Source organism: Pyrus communis, chromosome 2 (assembly GCF_963583255.1).
Source record: "Pyrus communis chromosome 2, drPyrComm1.1, whole genome shotgun sequence".
Classification (NCBI taxonomy): Eukaryota; Viridiplantae; Streptophyta; class Magnoliopsida; order Rosales; family Rosaceae; genus Pyrus; species Pyrus communis.
The window spans coordinates 20,655,031-20,676,590 of NC_084804.1; the positions used below are offsets into that span (position 1 = coordinate 20,655,031).

At 39.1% G+C, this 21,560-nt stretch overlaps 1 long non-coding RNA gene across 1 annotated transcript; it reads right to left on the bottom strand.

Moving 5' to 3' along the window:
* Nucleotides 1-2,161: 2,161 nt before the first annotated feature.
* LOC137724443 (uncharacterized) lies at nt 2,162-3,019 on the bottom strand. Its single transcript, XR_011067402.1, has 3 exons — nt 2,762-3,019; nt 2,546-2,656; nt 2,162-2,355 (listed from the first exon to the last, which is right to left on the bottom strand). It is a non-coding gene; the product is annotated as an uncharacterized lncRNA (long non-coding RNA).
* Nucleotides 3,020-21,560: the final 18,541 nt, after the last annotated feature.

Below are 21,560 nucleotides of genomic sequence, written 5' to 3' on the forward strand. Positions count from 1 at the left end.
TAATGTTTAAATAGTTTTTCAAAACTTTTGTCTTTTGCTTTCTTTACTTTGCCAATTATTTAATTGTTTTTATTATTTTAAATTCCAAAATCAACCTTTCCAAAACTTTGTTCTAAATAATTAGCTAAGAATTAGTTTAAATACAAATTATTCATTCAATCCAACGACCTTGCTTGAGCTATTATACTACGACAACCTTGTACTCTTGCAAGTATTTTGGGTGTTTTTATCCCTACCTTTGTAGGTGGTAAAATCCTATCAAGAAATTGGCGCCGTTGCTGGGGATTGTTTCAAATAATTTGTGTTTATCATATTCTTAGTTAATTATTTTTGTATGTATCTTTTTACTTGTTGATTTTATTTTTATTTTTGTAGGTTATGTTTTGTTGGTTTTAAGAACAGTTAAATGATGGGCTGGAATCTACAACCAACAGGAGGGTTGCCTTCATGGAATTATATCAATACAAGGAACTCTCAAAGGCCTAGGTGCGATCCACACTCAAAATTTTACAATCCAAGGTGACAAAGCAGCCTAGTTCTATGTGGATGGGTAATCAAGAGCCCTTTGAATTGCCAAGTGTGCTGCAAAGATCTTCTCTAGATGACAAACTTGCTGAATTGGCAGAGTGTGTCAAGCAATTTGTTGATAGCATGCTGAAAACCAAACCATCAACAAATATAATTGAAGAGCAAGATGAGCAGCTTGCGTATCAATTCACAGAAAACGAGAACCATTCATATTCAAACTCTTACACTCAGTGTACAGAGCATCCTGCTTTGTGGGTAAGCAATCAAAAGGCTTCTCACCAGCCCTGTGTGCCACAAAAACTTTATCTGGAGGACCAGATTGTTAAGTTAGAGGAGTCCACTAGGTTGTTTATGGAGAGTACCCCAAAGTTGCAGAAAATAAAACCAATCAACATTCTGGAGCAGCAAATTGGGCAGCTCGCATACCAATTAGCAGAACAAGAAAATGATTCTGATTCAATTTTTCCTACTCAACCAACTGCTAACCAGCAAGTTTCAGAAGAGTGCTATGTTGATCAAAGTTTGAGATGGGGAAAAATCCAACGATAGGATGGAGGAATTTGCATTAGAAGTGCTACCAGCCAGTGACACATGCCCAGAGGAGGAAACAGCGCCAGCTGACCCTAAACTATTCCCCGAACCTGTTATTCCACAAGTTATTGAGCCACCTATGCCTTTTTTCCAAAGGCTGCCGCAGACCACAATCGATCAGCACACTCGAGATTCTATGCAGACACATGCAAAAGTGCACATTAATCTGCCATTACGGGATGCGACTGAGAAAGCTCCAAAGCAATCACTAAATTCCAATTTATATGAGGAGGCTCCAAGGCAACCCGCTATGCAGCAGGAATGCATTAATACTCAAACAGATTGGGATACAGGGCAAACGGGTGGTGAAGAGAAAATTTTAAATGCTAACTGGACAGTACACCAACACAGCCGATCATATTTAGAGAAATTTGGGGAAAGTCCTACAAGCAAGCTAAGATCTGCATGGGAAAGAAGAAAAAGCTTGATGGCAGCCGCATTCTTCGCCAACAAATTCTACTAGTGCTAAGGTTGTGGGTGTTAAATATAAGGTTCAAGTCAATTCGATAGAGACGTAAACCTCGCTGGAAGGGACCCAATTTGATTACAAAGATTCATTCACATAGAAGGGCAAATTTGACAGGTTCAACTTCTAAATTTCAATGCATAATTGATAAACATCAACACATTCCGTACCTACTGTTGCTTTATAACGCTCCTAAATAGTGGTTAATTCTAAATGAACAAGTGACGTGATCACCAATTTTCTTCCGGTCTGTCTAGTTATAGACATTAACTAAAGCGCTAATTGGGAGGCAACCCAATTTTTCTAACTCTCTTTTATTTTATTTTCGTTTATTTGGTTTTTTGCCTTTATTTTTTTTTATTAAAAAAAATAATAATAAGAAAATGGAAAAAAAAATTGCTCTTTTTAGTTCTTGTCTAATTAGTTTTTTAATTTTTTTTAATTTTTGGCCTTTGCAGATTACGTTTGGAGTTGAGTCGGTCCTAAATTCCACTGCGCGAAATCAAAGCAGCATTGATGCATTCACATCCACAACATTCATCAGAGATTTCATTATCAGTAGTAAAGTGCAGAAATTACACGAATGCAGAAAAGAATGAGGCAGAGTTTAAGAATGCTTACAGCGGGGATTACCAAGGCCTCACATTTCATTACAAAAAAAATTATTTTACAGACCAAGTTTGGGGTGGGATCCAAGTAGCACAGCGGTGAGACCGTTGTTCATGACCAAGTTCAGATGCAGATTCATGCGAAAATTTGGTTCAAAATTCCTCATATGGCAAAGATGCAAAGCACAGACAGAAACGAAGCACATGAGCATAGTGGGCAAATCAAGAGATACATGGATGCAGGCATGTAATAGCACAGAGAATAAGACATGATGAATTTGTAGAGCTCTGCATGCATGACGAACAAGCCAACACACTGAGACTACATAGTTGCAGGGATATAGAAGCATACCTTTTAAATGCGGATCCGTGAGTCTCAGTTTCTCCATGGTCTGTATTTCTTCCGCATTTGGGATCCGTGCATCTCCTTCTCTCTGTCGTCTTCGTCGTTTCCGATCAAACACTACAACACAGGAAACACACATGCATTAGGCAATTTTCATTCATTTTCCCCTAATCTAAGCATCTGAGACAAAATCGAAGGGAAATGGGGATAAAAAAAAAAAACCTGTGAGTGTGTCAGACTCAGAGAAGGATGCGATTTGCGGTTTCATCTTCGTAGGCTAAGGGTCTTGTTGCTCGAGGGAGCTGGATTTCTGAGACATGGAGGCATCTGGATTTCTGAGACATGGAGGCATCAAGAAGATAAACGAGGACATCGCAGAGGAGCGGTGACTGAACTCGAATGATTTTGGTTTGGATGGGTTCTGAAACGGAAGGCCTTCATGGCGCTGGGCTCGAGGTCAGTGGGAACTGAAGAGAACTAAAAGGCACGGATAGGGTTTGTTAGATGAGCATCTGAAATGCTAAATGGAGCTTATATCGCAAAGTGCTCGGGTACTTGACACATGAAGGCTGCACGTGTGGCTTCGTGTGTGCGTGCAAGGAGATCATCATGCTGCTTTCAAGTTTCGAGTTCGACTCCACGTCAGCTCCTTCTTTTTCTTGTTTTTCTATTTTATTTGTTTTATTATATTTTCCGCTGTCTCTTTGCCTATGTTATGTTTTGGTTCATTTCAGTATTTCTTCTATTTGTCTAGATTCATTGATTGTTTGTGTCTTAGGATTTTCTAGTGGTGGGTAGTCATTTTATTTTATTTTTATTTATTTTTCACACCTTGAGGATAATGTGTGATTTAAGTATGGGGGTGTGAAATAAGAAATTTTAGGATTTTAATTTTTGTGCCAATTAAAAATTTTCGTTTTTAAGTTAATATCCATAGATTATTTTAAACGTTATAACAAATGGACAGGGTGAAAATTGATCTCACAGTAGAGTTTTTTCTATTTATCGTTGCTTAGAAACTAATTCATGAGTTATACTTTGAAAATTTGCACATTCACACTAACATGGTTTGTGGAGAGTGAGATTGAAACACTTACTTTTTGTCTAAGTGTATTTTAATTCTTATTCTATTTAAAATAAAGTTTGTTATGTGTAATAAAGTACTAATTGTTCCATTCGAGACTTTACTTATTAACCGGGTCAGTCCTGCTTGATCAGCAGTGATTCTCGCGTCAAACAGTAAGTCTTGGCATGGGGCAGGGTGGTTAGTTGGTTTCGTAGCCTTTTCAACTCGAGTTAGTAAGTCCTTAGGGGTGTTCTACACCTAATGCCCAAAAGCCCTTGTGGTTTGGGAGTCATTGACCTAAAGCTCGTTACATGGGTTGGATAGAAAACTTAATGGAACTGACATTGCACGACCACTGCTATTACTGAAAGAAAATGTGTGAAAAAAAAAAGTTGAAAAATTCGAAAAAAAAAAATTAAGTTAATATGTGTAAAGTATTAAATAAAAAAAGACGAGTGGCAAGGGTTTTAGTCGAGTCTATTTCTTGATAGGGATTTTACCACCTGCAAAGATAGGGATAAAAACACACAAAATACTTGCAAGAGTACGAGGTTGTCGTAGTATAGCAACTCAAGCAAGGTCGTTTTCCACATGGATTGAATGAATAATTTGTATTTAAACCAATTCTTAGCTAATTATTTAGAACAAAGTTTCGAAAATGTTGATTTTAGAATTTAAAATAATAAAAATGAATTTAAATAATTGGCAAAGTAAAGAAAGCAAAAGACAAAAGTTTTGGAAAACAATTTAAACACTAGGGTTCTGCCGTCACCATTAACAATCCTATGCAATTTTATGAATTACTTATGAATTTCTACATACATGTTTTGAAGGTTAGGCTTTCCTAATACATATTTTCCTCATGATGTTCAAGTGAAAACGTATATCTAACATGCAATATGTCTGTGATGTTCAGATCAAGTATAAATATACAAGACTCATTAAGCTTTGTTGACAAGCCCCAATCCCGATATTCCCCGAACACCAGGATAGGCATGTGCTGGCCGACACCCGAGGGTGACGAAAGCCATTTATTGAATGCAAATGTTGAGAACAATAAATAAATAAGACTTATAAATTTAAATAAAATGAATATGCATTTAAGGAACGTGTTCAGAGCACACATCTAATCTAGAACACTAAAAGAATTAATATAAAAATTGAATGAACAAAGGAATCGGTCCTACACCGAGAGGACTCAAAGATGCCGAAGCGGAAGTGTCTTGACGTCGGGATTGTATGTCTCGAATCTAAATCCTGAGGGGGTGCAAAACAAATATGAGTGGACCAAGTTGATTGATGCGAGAATTATACGCACACAAATTAAACCCTCTTTTTATCAATTGTAGTAAGTATGTAAGTAGGGATCGTTCTGGACCGGGGATTAGGAGGGATTGTTAATCACTTGGATTTGACTCAAAAACGTAAAAACACAATATAAAACACTATACTAGACTCAAAGAATGCAAAACTAAACAACGTAAAATAAAGTTTAAAACACTAAACTAAACTCAAAGAATGCAAAACTAAACAAACGTAAAATACTTAAAACAAATCAAATGATTAAGGCTTAACAAAAGATGGGGGGGGATTGAGTTTTTGGCGAAATTAACTAAAATGCACAAATTGTAATTAAAGGCAGAATGTAAATATGAATGTGATGAAAATATGAATGGAATGCTAGCTAGAAGGTTCTTCTCCACACATGTTACACTTGCATACAAGATTGATTTTCAGTTGGTCTTTCGATAAGTTATGAAACTCAACACCCCGGGTTAATTAGGTCCGCTTAAATTAACCGTCAAGTTCTCCTTAAGTTAATGAATTGGATGGGTTTGCGCAACGCAATTCACAACATTCTCCAAAAGTCCTTTACGTGAAAAGCACAATAAAGATACAATCAAAGATCATTAAGCATTATGAAAACTATAAGTGTTGACGAGGCATTCGTTACTATGATGAGCATGAAATTAGTGCCAAGAATTCATTTAACGCAATTGTTTAAAAGCAACCTCCACTACTTGTGAATATAAGTTCATAACTATTAGGTGAAACTCACTTATATTCTAGCGTCATCTTCATGCATGAAAAATTAAGCGTGCACTCTCAATAAACATACATAAATAAGTTATTAATCAAACGGTTAAACAAATTGAATCCACAACTTATGAAATTCCAACCAAAGGTAATCAATTCATATTGCAAGCATAAACATGGTTTCGAATCACCCCCTAGCTAAAGGGGGTTTAGTTCCTCATACGTACAAGACAAAGAGAATTGAAATTAAACATTGAAATCAAAGAAACACCTAAACATTCCAACAACTCAAACTTGAATTGTATGAACGTTTAGGCCCTCTTCTCTTCCTCTTCGTTGCGACACAAGGTCTAAGGAAATGTTTAGGGCTTTAGGTGTATGGAGGTGTGGATGTGTGGTGGTGGGATAGTGTTTTGGAGGGATGGGAAGGTTGAATTTCTGGAATGGTGGATGGGGAGTAAGGCACGGCAAAGAATGGGAGAAGTTGTGTGTTTTGTGTTTGATTTGTGGTGAAAATGGAATGAATGTTTTGTGGCTGCAATGGATGTTTATTTATAGGTGAAAAAGAGGGAATATGACAGCTAGGAGGTGGGTGGAAAGCTGGAAATGCAATGGGAGTGCACGACATGGGTAGGAATGGGTGAATGTGCATGTGGCTGATTTATTTGAAGATGCATGTTCAATGACAGCTAGGTTGAATGATTAAAGGGTTGCTGGAATGTTGGAAATGCATGTGGAATGGCTGGAATGAAGGTGTTTTGCACAGCACCAAGGAGTTTGAATGATTGAATGTGCATGTGGGTGAATATGTGGTTGCATGATGAAGTGGACAACCTGGAAATGCAAGGTGAATGTGCACGGCAATGATGGGTTCTTTTGGTGATGAATGTGGCTGCAAGGTGTGGATGATTATGAGTGCATGTTTGAATGATTAAAGGGTTCATGTGGGTGAATGTGTGGCTGCATGGTTGAGGAATAAGTGCATGTGGGTTGGAAATGCATGTGGATTGGCTGGAATGAAGGGAGTAATGCACGGCAAAGGGTGAATGGGTGATGGGATACACGGTTTTGGGAGAGAATAGGAGTGCATGTGGCTGCAATGGTAAAGGGGGAATGATGATGAATGTGAACTCTTTGTTCTTCATTTTCATTTCTTCATCTCTAGCCTCCTTTGGTCTTCAATTTCGTCCATCTACTTGGCTTTAAGCATATGCAATCCATCCTTAGCCCAATAGTGCTCCAAAAGGCCCATAAATGCACTTCTTTGCTCCTTAAGCCCTTAGAACCTGAAAACACACAAAAGAAGCATAAAGGACTAAAATAACTAAAGAAACATAACGTAAATGTACGAGAACAAGCCATTTAAGTCGCATGAATATGCTCCTATCAAATTCCCCCACACTTAGCTTTTGCTAGTCCTCGAGCAAAACAGAAAAACAAAACAAAACGAAACGAAACAAAACAAACCAAAGACAATCTTAAACCTTCCAACAATGGTCTCAGGGATTTTTAATGCACATGACATGTTAAAAGAACATTACTCATATAGATTTTAGTCATCCTTATACTTAAGTACATACTTAATCATAGTCACCACATACTAGTTCACAATTAAGCACTTAAAACCATGTTTTGAATGTAGTAACATGCCTTAGAGAATTTGCTCAATTCCTTACAAGATATGCACTCAATTTTCACTCAGATTTTCTGACAACACACCCTAAACTAGTTACATGTGAGAATATTGATGTAAACATGAAAACGAACACTCACATATATGTATCATAAAGAAAGCAATTTCTGGAGTTAATAAGCATGTTTAGGTATGATCTCATGAATGGAATGCTACTACTTAGATGCGAGAACCAGTGACACCATATGCTCATACCAAGTTCAAACTCCACAATTGAAATACATAACACTCAAGATAGAAGTCAAGGGTTGTCAAGAGGCTTGGGGTATTGGCTAACAAAGAAGGGATATGGAAAACAAAGGTTCTTAAAGCAATAGTGAGCAAATTATTTGAATTAGGCACTTAGAATTCCCTTTAGAATGCAGAAGTCAACTTTGATCACCCAAGGGGGAATCACACAAAACTTAGGGCCATATTCAACTTTTTGGACCCTTTCTTCAACCATCAACGCTCGTGAGTTCATTCTCACTTATTTTCACTCATTTTCTTTCTTTTCTTCTTCTTTTTCTTTTGAATCTCAAAACATACATATAAACTTAAGAACAAACTTTTACTCCCCCACACTCATTTTCTTGCATAATGTAACTCAAAAGGAATTCATTTAAGTCATGCTCACTATCTTTTAAGAACAAGGGTGTGGATTGTCCTAAACTAGGCTAGGTGAGGATAATGTGGGTTAACAAAGAATAAAGGCTAAATAAAGCTCAACGGGGTTTAAACTTACAACATATACGAAATATGGGAAGTAAGGCTATTTGGCTATGGTGGCAACTACACAACTTCATCTTGATATATGTTATGCAATTCAATGTCATGCTTTGAATGAAACGATATAAGTTCTAGCATTTAGTTCTATCATGATACAATTGCATTCTAAGTAGCAACCAAGCAAGGAATAATGAGATCATGCAACAACTTTAGAAAACAAAGAATCATAGATTATAACTCTCCAAAGAACGTTTAGGCTCAAGTCTCACAAGGTTGTAGCGTTTGTTTGAGTTCCTTCCTTCAAGCATGTTACAAAAACGAATTTTTCTTTTATGATTGCATGTGAAGTCATACATTATAACCATAACCAAGCATATACCAAGAGTAAATCAAACTTTTCTCTATGTTTATAACTCTTTTTAACAGTCATGCAATTACAAACCAAATCCTTATCATTGTGTTGGAAGGTACCCTAAGACACAAACACACAAAAACGACTCAAAACACTCTTTTTAGGCTTTTCAAAACATGTTTTTCAAATTTTTATGTGCTTTTCGGAGTTATGAAACAAAACACACTAAAACACTCCAAATCAACTTAAAAACATTTTAAAACAGCAAGGAACAACACTTGAAGTTAAGGGTGATATAATCCAACGAATTTGCATCAAATATACTTAACGAATTTGCATCAAATATACTTAGTTACCCCCCCCCCCCCCACTTAAATCAAACATTGTCCTCAATGTTTTAAACTTAAAATCACACCAAACAAAAGTAAACATAAAAGCAGCAACTAAACATACTAAACATGGCAGAATGTAACTAACAAAGAGAAGAGTTTAGGGACGCAAATCTGGTTGTGGAATGTAAATTCCATCTTCTCCTTGGTGATTGCATTGAGGCTTTGATCATGGTGATTCCACAGGCTTAATCTTGAACTGGGCTGCAGAATTCTTTTGGTCTCCTCCACTCGTTGATTTTCCACAGGCCACTCTTGAACTGGGCTGGACGATTCTTTTGGTCTCCCCCGAAGGTCTTAGCTTACTCCTTTTATCTCTCCCCCGAAGGTCTGAGCTTACCCCTTTTATCTGTTTCTTTGTTCAATCTTTCCAATTCGTATTGAAGAGGGTTAGAGGATAACTTAGCATATGCAGTTGTTGCGCTTGTCTCCACATGCTTCAATGTATCATTTTCACTTGCCTTACTTGCTCCCCTTGCAGAAGTGGTCCCTTCTCTGGAAGTGTATCAACCGTTGAAGATGACTACTCGAGAGCAACGCTAGGTAAGCAACCAGGGAATGGATTCCAGGCAGTCGGTTCCAGATCGGAAGACTGACTCCAAATGCCGGCTGATTGCTTCTTTCACTTTGCCATGCGAGTAAGAACAAGGACAAAGGAAAAGACAGGGAAAAAGCATGATATGAGATACTTTTGCTTTTGACCTTGATGATATGAGATACCTTTGCTTTTGAAGAAACGGCGAATGAATCAGCACATGTATTTGTGGTTGTCTCCACATGCTTCGATCTACCGTTTCCTTTTGCCTCATCTGTACTCCAGGTATATGGTATCTTCTTTGGGGGAGAAAAAATTGAGTATTTCAAGAGGCTTTGCTGGGAGTGCGCCTTCAGAGGTGAGGAAGAGTTAAGCATTTTCTTTAGGTCTGCCTTGCCATAAAAGATGAAGGTCGACATATATAGGGATTTCTCAATAGCAAGTGGTGGTACTGTTCTTTTACCCTTGTCGACAAACGTCTCTTCGATTTCTGAGCAAACGCCTCTTCGATTTCTGAGCAAACGCCTCTTCGATTTCTGAATGGCAAAAGTAGTCACGGGTGCGGCTCTGTCACCACGCTTGTTGGCAAAGGTGCGTAGTTGGGATGATAACCTTCACGTGTTTTCAACTTTGTCAGAGATCTTTTGACAAAGTTGAACGCGTTATCTGAAAAGCCGCGAAAGCGTCGCCGAACTTTACGCAGGAAAATCCGGCTGTTTGAATCAGTGGTCGTGTCGCCTTTCATTTTTATAGAGGTAACGATCACCTCCAACATGCACACTTTGAAGATTGCCCATTTGTGAAAATCGTCTTCGGCCCTTTTAGATTTTACTCCATCCACCTTTCTCTTTTAACCCTTTGACAATGGCTAACCCGTCTAACATTTTCTTAGATTTGAGTCTCAGCAGTGATCCGAGTGCGCCGCGTCAGGTAAATGTATGGTGCCCTTCTTTCTTATCTTCTAATGGCCCTTTGACAGGTGAAGACTCTGTGATGAAGGACGCAACAACATCTACGATAGTAGCTAGGAACCTCCTCACTCCAAAAGATAGTAGGCTGCTTTCAGAACGATCCGATGAGTTGGCCGTTCAAGAGTCCCTAGCTCTCAGTGTTCAGTGTGCGAGGTCTGTGTCCAACATGGGCCAACGCCTACTTGCTCGCTCCCGTCAAGTGGAATCATTGATGGCGGAGGTGGAAACTCTTAAGCAAGAGATCAAACAGCTTAAGCACGAGAATAGAAGTTTGCATGTGCTTGCGAATAACTATTCGACGGGCATGAAGAAGAAGCTTGATGAGCTGCAAGAATCTGAAGGTCAAATTCAACGTGACCATCAAAGGCTTGCGGCTTACGTCCAGAGGCACCTTTTTCCTGGGTCATCTAGCGTTCCACCAAGTATTAAGGCCTCTTCTTTGATGCCTCCCGCTTCTGTAGTTTTGCCAAGGGCTTCAAGCAAACAACCTTTGTGAAAGTTACATTCTGTTTTTTTTTTTTTTTTTATTTTTTTTTTTATCAAACGGCGTGGAATTTATCTTTGAATGGAAGGTGATACTTGAAATGATCCGGTAATAGTTTAAATTCAAGATTGGGTGCCTGAATCATCAACAATATGTTAGTATAAAAGAAAATTGAAATTCGGGGAGGCGGCTTACCTGTGTGCTCTGACATGAACTCAAGAATAAACACCCTTGCAAAAGTTGTAGGACCAGAAAATTCAGCTTCTTTGGGGTTGTTTATCTCAAGAACGTCCTTTTTGATTAATTCTTGATATTCCATACTTTGCACCTTTGGAAGGCCTTCCAAGATGTCTTTTTCACTTTCTTCTTCCTTGGAAGTTATGAATCTGCAAGAATTAGGGACATTAGGTGGAATGGGGTTAGAACTAATTAAATTTGGAACAACCTTACTTGAATTAGATGGCGTAGGAGCAATAGGTGCCTCCGGCAAAGGTGTTTCCACCTTTTCCGGGGGTTGGGTGTATTCCTCTTCCTCAAATTGCAATCTTTCGTCTTCCTTGTGATTTGATTTTGATGGTTGAGGGTCCGTTCCAACCTCCTTGCCACTTCTTAACATGATAGCATTGGTGGTTTCAAATCCTCCCTTCTGATTTACAATGGTTGAACTAGGGAGTTTGCCTTGGTCGCAAAATTGTCCTACAAAATCCGCTATCTGCCCAATTTGCTTTTCCAAGTGGTCTAACTTTTTGTCTTGATTTTTCCTCTCTTTGTTTTGAAGTTGGATTCCCTGCGTCAAAGTAGTAAGTAATTGAAAAATCTTATCATTATCACTTGAATTACCTACATTGCTTTGGGCAGGTTCTGGTGGCTGCATAGGCGTTGAATAGAATTCCTCATATGGCGGCCAATATCCTTCTTCTTGAACATGTTGAGGTTCCCACCACATAGAGTTTGAATGATCACTCCAATCTGAATTGTAAGTATTGGAAAACACGTTATTCCTTGATTGAAGATCAAATGTACCAACGCTTTGCATTTGGGATCTTTCCATGAGCTGTGACAAAAGGGAAGCATTATCAAGTGCCATGTTGTGATTCTCTAGTACTTGAATTCAACAAACAAAACACAAATAAAAAACTAAAACTAAAATACATAACTGAAACGAACAATCCAAGGGATTAACAAATTTGCTAATCCCCGGCAACGGCGCCAAAATTTGATGCGAGAATTATACGCACACAAATTAAACCCTCTTTTTATCAATTGTAGTAAGTATGTAAGTAGGGATCGTTCTGGACCGGGGATTAGGAGGGATTGTTAATCACTTGGATTTGACTCAAAAACGTAAAAACACAATATAAAACACTATACTAGACTCAAAGAATGCAAAACTAAACAACGTAAAATAAAGTTTAAAACACTAAACTAAACTCAAAGAATGCAAAACTAAACAAACGTAAAATACTTAAAACAAATCAAATGATTAAGACTTAACAAAAGATGGGGGGGGGGATTGAGTTTTTGACGAAATTAACTAAAATGCACAAATTGTAATTAAAGGCAGAATGTAAATATGAATGTGATGAAAATATGAATGGAATGCTAGCTAGAAGGTTCTTCTCCACACATGTTACACTTGGATACAAGATTGATTTTCAGTTGGTCTTTCGATAAGTTATGAAACTCAACACCCCGGGTTAATTAGGTCCGCTTAAATTAACCGTCAAGTTCTCCTTAAGTTAATGAATTGGATGGGTTTGCGCAACGCAATTCACAACATTCTCCAAAAGTCCTTTACGTGAAAAACACAATAAAGATACAATCAAAGATCATTAAGCATTATGAAAACTATAAGTGTTGACGAGGCATTCGTTACTATGATGAGCATGAAACTAGTGCCAAGAATTCATTTAACGCGATTGTTTAAAAGCAACCTCCACTACTTGTGAATATAAGTTCATAACTATTAGGTGAAACTCACTTATATTCTAGCGTCATCTTCATGCATGAAAATTAAGCGTGCACTCTCAATAAACATACATAAATAAGTTATCAATCAAACGGTTAAACAAATTGAATCCACAACTTATGAAATTCCAACCAAAGGTAATCAATTCATATTGCAAGCATAAACATGGTTTCGAATCACCCCCTAGCTAAAGGGGGTTTAGTTCCTCATACGTACAAGACAAAGAGAATTGAAATTAAACATTGAAATCAAAGAAACACCTAAACATTCCAACAACTCAAACTTGAATTGTATGAACGTTTAGGCCCTCTTTTCTTCCTCTTCGTTGCGGCACAAGGTCTAAGGAAATGTTTAGGGCTTTAGATGTATGGAGGAGTGGATGTGTGGTGGTGGGATAGTGTTTTGGAGGGATGGGAAGGTTGAATTTCTGGAATGGTGGATGGGGAGTAAGGCACGGCAAAGAATGGGAGAAGTTGTGTGTTTTGTGTTTGATTTGTGGTGAAAATGGAATGAATGTTTTGTGGCTGCAATGGATGTTTATTTATAGGTGAAAAAGAGGGAATATGACAGCTAGGAGGTGGGTGGAAAGCTGGAAATGCAATAGGAGTGCACGACATGGGTAGGAATGGGTGAATGTGCATGTGGCTGATTTATTTGAAGATGCATGTTCAATGACAGCTAGGTTGATTGATTAAAGGGTTGCTGGAATGTTGGAAATGCATGTGAAATGGCTGGAATGAAGGTGTTTTGCACGGCACCAAGGAGTTTGAATGATTGAATGTGCATGTGGGTGAATATGTGGTTGCATGATGAAGTGGACAACCTGGAAATGCAAGGTGAATGTGTTCTTTTGGTGATGAATGTGGCTGCAAGGTGTGGATGATTATGGGTGCATGTTTGAATGATTAAAGGGTGCATGTGGGTGAATGTGTGACTGCATGGTTGAGGAATAAGTGCATGTGGGTTGGAAATGCATGTGGATTGGCTGGAATGAAGGGAGTAATGCACGGCAAAGGGTGAATGGGTGATGGGATGCACGGTTTTGGGAGAGAATGGGAGTGTATGTGGCTGCAATGGTAAAGGGGGAATGATGATGAATGTGAACTCTTTGTTCTTCATTTTCATTTCTTCATTTCTAGCCTCCTTTGGTCTTCAATTTCGTCCATCTACTTGGCTTTAAGCATATGCAATCCATCCTTAGCCCAATAGTGCTCCAAAAGGCCCCTAAATGCACTTCTTTGCTCCTTAAGCCCTTAGAACCTGAAAACACACAAAAGAAGCATAAAGGACTAAAATAACTAAAGAAACATAACGTAAATGTATGAGAACAAGCCATTTAAGTCGCATGAATATGCCGAAGCGGAAGTGTCTTGACGTCGGGATTGTACGTCTCGAATCTAAATCCTGAGGGGGTGCAAAACAAATATGAGTGGACCAAGTTGATATATATATAAAATATACTGAAACAGTTATCAACATACTAACCCCCAAAAGTTTATGAAAACTAATAGCATAATAAGTGGTAGGTTTTCCGAAAACCCTAGCATGCCATAAAACATCTCATAAAGCATATCTTGTATATAGTGAGCTAAATAGTGGTATCAAATAATAATATCTCCCTGCCCAATGCTTGCTCCTAACTCTCTATGCCTGTAGCCAGAAATTATTTCTCTCGGCCCAATGCCTGCTCCATGTCCCTCGACCTAAAGCCAGGGATTATTTCTCCTGGCTCGTAGCCAACACCATGTGCTCGCCCCTGGTGGAATAGTGACCACTAGATATGCACAAAGACATTGAACATAATCTTTCTAAACATAGGCACATATATCTCAAAAACATCTACCTAGTATAAAGTCATCCATCATCTATATTATAAAGAAGTGTGTGAAAACATGTTCTAAATAGTATATCATCATCTATCAGATACCTTACAAGAACATGGGTTCTATAGAAAATATGGTATTCCAAAAGAAGCTCAGTATAGCATGATAATCAATTTCTCATAAAACGTTCACAAAAAGTATTCAACAAATCATGCTTTTCATGTATGCATTTGTATTATAAAACGTGCATTTTAGAAGGGGTCCATTAACAAATACTCTGTCGTAGTAGAGCCCGTATGAAATAGGAATAATGGGATCGCCGCTAGTACTTGTACCTAAGCACAGAAAGCGTATAATTAATACACTATACTCAAACGATTTAATTTGGGAAAACAGACGTAAAAAACGGGTCCAGGATGTCGAAATTAGCCTAGGAGGGGTTTCAGATGAAAACATGAAAAGTCAACGTTGACCGTTGACCAGTCAAAGTCAACGGGTTTGGATCCAGGGTATTGGGTTGGACTGGGTTGGGCCTAAAGGGTTTGGATCTAATGGGGTTTAGGGTTTAAAGGGTATTGGGCTTGAAAGCCCGTCCCAAAGGCTTTTAGGTTTTAAAACAGAAAACAAAATAAATAAAAATAAAAATGGTTTGGGTTTAAGCCTTTTGGGCTTAGGTCTTTACAATTAATGGGCCTACAGGTTAATTGGGTTTTGGGCTTTGGGTTTGGGTCAAATGGGCAGGGAAACCCGGCCCTAAGGCCTGGCTTAAGGGTGGTTTTCGGGCTACCTTTTGGCCGGTTTTTGGGTTGATATTCCAAGGCTCATAACTTATTCGTTACTCAACCAAATCAAGTGATTCAAAAATGAAAGTTGTAGTACTCGATGAGAGGAAGAGAATGGTAGCTTGCACGATGGCTAACCCACCGTGGTTTGAGCGGAAAACACCTCGAAAAGGTTGTGCTTACCGAAACTCCAATGCGTCCCAAGGGTTTTTAGAAGCTTACCAATGTCGAAAAATTACAAAAACGTCGAGGAAGATGATTAATAGTGAAAATGTTGCTAGAGGGTTCCTCGGCTTGTCATGGGGTTTCCAAAGCTCGTCCGCCCACCTGGTGATGGTTTGTGGCTGCTGTGTGTATGGGTGTTTCAGAGAGGAGGGTTGTAGAGAGAAAGAGGGCACGACATGAGGGGGAGAGCTAGAGAAAATGAGAGAAAGTGAGGGGGGGGGAGGGAGAGAGAGAGTTTGATAATTTTAGAAGAAGAAAAAGGAAGGACTTGTGGGTCCGACAAAGGGTCGGGTAGGGGAGACCAAAAAGGAAATAAGGGCCCCACGGGCACACATTAAGACCCAAAAGCAATTTTAAAAGAAAAATATCCCAAACTTAGTGAAATTACAAATTAATTTGGGGGTGGAGTTTCACATTTGTGAAAACCTTTTGAAAAACCATGCAATCCTTAAGAGCATGATGTTCACCTTAAGTGAAATTACAATTACTAATCATAAGAAGCCCTTCTCAATTTCAGGATGATGTTCCAACATAAATTGTATCAAATTACTTGTTTAAAAACCCTAATGGTTGCGAATCACTAAGACACTTAGATAGTTTAATCGCGGTGATTAATAATTCAAAGCAAGCATGCATCCATTCATAAGCAAATTAATAAAATCACATATTCATGCTAAGGTTTATGGCTTCTTCCTAGAAAAAGAACTAGTTACGAACAATCATAATAAAAACTAAAGAAAATATCATTAAATAGAAAAAGGATTAAAAACACATTGAAGGTAAAAAGTATGAAGTTCTTCAAAATAATGCGTCTCCTCCTAATGTTGTGTCCCCCCCCCCCCAACCCTAATGGCTAAATATCTTGATTTATACCACTCATTAAAACCCTACCTAGAAAATGTCTTAGAATAATACTAGGAAACCAAATAAATTAAAATAAATTAGGAAACATAATCCTAATCAAATATGGGAAATCTACCCAGCCACAAATCAACCACGTTTTTGGACTTTTAGGGCTTAAAACAGGCCCAAAACGACTTGAATTAAGGATTAGGACCTCCTCTTCAAGTTCCAAGGAGAGCCCAAATCCAAAATCCACCATCTTCTAGCCCAAAAGTCGTAAATAAGCTCTGCAACCCAATCTGCCAGCACTATGCGCTGGGCATAAATTAATTCACCACGATCAGATGCTTCAAGATAAAATTATGAAATTTTGATACAATCTTATTGACAGATCCATGAATCTGCTTCAACTGGAATCACTCAAAAATTCCACCGTTTGATTACTTTATGCTCATAACAAGTTCGCATGTCCTACATTAAAAACACATAGCAAAGCATCAAAATCTCACCAAAATAATAATCAAAATATACCAAGAATAGGGAATAATATATAGTACAAAATCAACTCATCAATGACCATGGATTTGTTGACAATGGAGCAAGGGGTGAAGCTTGTGGGCACTGCTTTGGTCAACAAAACCCTCAATAAATGGGGGGTTAGAAACATTCTAAGATCCTCTTGGAAAGAGTTGGGCAAGGTGGAAGTGAAGTGGGTTAGGGATAACACCTACATTATCACTGTTCAAGACGAAGACATGGCTACAAGAATTCTGAACCAAGTTCCATGGGTAGTAATGAAACAGAACTTCTATGTCAAAAAATGGCCACATGAGCTAGCACTGGAGGAAGTTCAGACGGAGTTGGTGCCATTTTGGGTCCAAATAAGAGGTGTCCCACTATACTTTAGCTTGGTGGAGAATGTTAGAAGGTTGGCTGAAAAAATTAGGGAGGTCGAGGAGATAGAAGATCTGGGAAAAGCCAGAGGGTTCCTCAGGGTGAAGGTAATAGTTAATACGGCAAACCCTCTCACTAATGTGTGTTGCCTTCCAAGAGAAAATCACAATGATACCTGGATTGAGTTTCGCTACGAAAAGCTACAGGACTTTTGTTATAGGTGTGGAAGGATTGGACATTCGAACAACGAGTGTTCATTTGAACCAACGAAATGAGGTGCAATTGGGTACGATGATTGGACAAAAGCGCCTCCAATTCGTGAGTACGTGGAGGCATCTAAACCCTTGGCAATTACATCGGGAGAAAGATGATGGGCAGGTGCAAGGGCAAGACCCCAGTCTAATCAGCAGCAAAGGGAGGAAAATGCACACGGGAATGACAACTTGGAGCGGACTAGGGACAGTGAAACTTAAGAATCGATGGTGGTTATGAATGAAAAAGGAAAAGGAAAAAGATGGCATTGAAAAAAAGGCAACTGTTACAATTGAAGAATTACAAGAGGAGAATACGAATTTGGGTAGAGAGGGGTGACGGCTCCCTTAATGGGAAATCACACACAACTTGCAAAGCGGAGGGTGGAGCAAGTTATGGAGGGGACATTTGAGGAGAGCTATGCGGGTTGCCATGAGATGGGGAGTGGAAGTAGCTCTAGAAGAGAGATAGCTATTGAAGAGCAAGAGATGATGCAATCCCCATAGAAGAAAGCCAAAGGTGAGAAGATTAACAGGAGCACAAAGAAGAGAAAAGAGAGAGTTGTAGAGAAGCTGAGAATGATGAACATAAGGGAGAGATGCTTGATGATGGAGAGAGCAATCTATGCGAAGGCGGAGTTGCAGGAAATCCTAATAGAGTATCAAGATATGTGGGACTAGATGGAGAATATTTCTACAGCGAGGAATAAGTCCTTGGTAGAAAAGGAAGTAGGAAATCAATCTCGAGGCAGTGGCGGTTGGCCTTCAATAGCCGCATGTTCGCCATGATACATCTATTTTGGAACTGTTGTGGTCTTAGGTATGACACGATAGTTTGGGCCCTACATGGGCTCATTAGGAAATATAGGCCATCTATGATCTTTCTATCAGAAACGAAAATGAAAGATCATAGAATCGTAGGTGTGAGGCGGTGTATAGGTAGTTGAATGGTTTCAATGTAGCTCTGGTAGGGAGAGCGAGTGGCTTGAGTCTATGGTGGGACGATTCAATCATAGTGGAAGTAATGGAATCCTTGAAACACTTTATTGATGCTAGATGCAGTTTCAACGACTCCTGTGGTGTTTTTCGAGTCACAGAAGTTTATGGAACTTTTTACCGAGCGGAAAAAGATGAGTTTTGGAGAAGGATGATTCAGAAATTTAGCCTAGAAAATATCCCTTGGATATGTGGAGGTGATTTTAACGAATTCTTATGGGATTGGGAAAAGTCGGGTGGAGCAGAAGTGAGATATAATAAATCTCGGTACGTAGAAGATTTCATTAGTAAAGTGGAATTTGTGGATTTGGGCTTCAATTGGTAGAAGCTTGACTTGATCGGGGGTTAGTTAACAGACATTGGCAGTCATTATGGCCAAACATCATTGCCACTCATGGCACGGTCCTGGCATCTGACCATTGCCCTGTTTTGGTCCATTGTGAACCGAATGAGGTGAAAAGGTAGTGAGGCAGAATGGAGATAGTATGGATAACTGGAATCAGAAGATCAATGATTGCCGTGATAAGTTGTTAAGATGGAGTAGAGGAAAATTCAAACAAAGGGGAAGACAAATTGAGGAGATGATGGGAAAACTTGGGTCCCTTCAAGAGGATTGGAGAGGCAATGCTCACGAGATCGAAGTGCTTATGAAAAGGGTGGACCAGTTGTGGAGTCAAGAGGAAAGCTTTTAGAAACAAAGGTCGAGAATAAAAGGGCTATAAGATAGGGATGCCAATATTTCATTCTTCCACCAATCCACTATGCAAAGATAAAGGCGGAACAAAGTAGTTTCTCTAAAGGATGGTAGTGGGGAATGGGTTGACAACCCACGAGTGGTTTGGAGCATCATTGATAGCCATTTCATCAACCTATTTACTTCGATGGGACAAAGGGAGTGGGGTTCAGTTTTGGATTGTGTCACCCCCAAAGTCATAGAGGAGATGAATGAGACCCTCACAACGTAGGTTTTGGTGAAGGAAATTAAGGATGCAGCTTTACAGATGGGGGCTTTGAAGACCCTGGGTCCCGATGGTTTTCAAGGTATATTCTACCACTCTTACTGGGATATCATTGTGAAGGATGTGAATGAGTTAATTGAAGACTTGATGAATGGTAGATAGAACCCCAACCGCCTGAATGTTACTCATGCAGCGTTGATCCCCAAGGTGCAAAACCTAGAACATGTAAACCAGTTCCGCCCTACTAGCTTGTGTAACTACTTATACAAGGTTCTTTCAAAGGTGATGGAAAACTGGCTAAAGCCACTTCTGCCGACCTTGATCTCCACAATGCAAAATGCATTTGTAGCAAGAAGACAAATTCAAGAAAACATTAGTTTCGTGCATGAGATCTTCCACTTTCTCAAGCTGGGGAAAACAAAAAAGAAGTTCGAACTTGGAATCAAGCTGGATATGCATAAAGCTTATGACCGTGTTGAGTGGGTTTTCTTAATGGTCGTGATGGAAAAAATGGGTTTTGATAATAGATGGAGAAATCTCATTATGGGATGTATATCATCGATGAACTTTGCCATTCTCCTAAATCGTCAACCCGACTCCAAATTTGCTCATTCACGAAGTAATACCCTAGAAAATTTAAAATATATGAAAACGTAGAAAATTTATCGATAAGTGGAAAATGCCCCTCGTTGATTAAACGTAATTTTACGAGGACGTATTTTATCCTCGTATATTTTATCATATTTCTTGACATATATGGATGAGATTGGAAGTTGCCAGGTGGCAGCAAGAGAGAAGGGAAATGAGGGATGTGGGAGAGAAACGGAGGAAGGGAGAGGACCAATGGGTAGAGGAAGAAGGGAGAGAAAGGAGGAAGGTGAGGGAGCACCGGATCATTTTTGATCCGTGTAACCGATCCGACTCGATTACATGACTCTGTCTTATCTTCTTCGTCCGACATTCGTTCAAGGAGGTTCAGGTGTCTATGGAAAGCTCTCGTCGAGCCCAATGTCTCTGTGGTGTTAGATTTCTGGATTTCTAACCCAAATTCACAAATCGAAGCCACAAAACCCACGAGTGTCCCGGTGGTTTTATACTTTTTTCGGTGAATCCAACAACGATTGTCGTCGATGACCACCACCAAAAGACTCCCCTCAACCCTAGGGACAAGGCCCAAGTCTTGGATGAGGCGTTGGAGTTCGTTTTGGTGGTGAATCGATAACTACCCAAATTGAGGGTTTCGGTGGTTCGAGGGATTTTCCGGCCACTTCCCAGCTAAATTGGACTTTGGCCCAGGTACGAAAGTTGTTCCTCTCATTGAACTCTACAACCCTGTAAAATTTGGTAATTTTTAGAGTTCGTCAGAATTTGGAGTTTTCGTTTGCCGGAAACCGCTACGAGCGGCGGCGCGTGGACAGTGAACCGACGCTGCCTTTCTAAGCTAATTTTGATATTCTTAATCTATATTTGATATGCAGTTGGTGTGAATTGCTTGTTTGAACTTTAGCTAGTGATTGTTAGTCACTTGAATGATTTTGGAAATGAGTTAGAAATTGAATTTGTGAACTACGAATGGCTTGATCCCTTTACGTAGGCAGTCTAACGAGACGTTTAGATGTAGCCATAAAACAACCCAAATTTAATATTGTACTTGATTTCTTTAAGGAAAGAGATTTATTATGGTTAACAGCGTAGAGATTAACCATGATTTTAATTTTGGCCTATCATCGGATATTAGCTTCCAATTAAGAATTTTTGGGTCGTTGCACACGAGGTCTTTGTCAACGTCGATGGGAAAGGTAAGAGTTAACCCTAACACCAGGGTGAACTCACTAATATGTCTAGAGAATGATGAATGGAACAATGACTTCTTACAAATGATTGTATTGGAAGAGGATTATGGTGCGATGCTCGAGGTTTTGATAGGTGACCTGGAACTCCAGGACATGTTGGTGTGGCTATTTGAAAAAAAATAGATTTTTTTTCTGTCAAATTGGGATACCATTGGGCTAGTACGAAGAGACCAACTCGTGGAAGCCCCGGG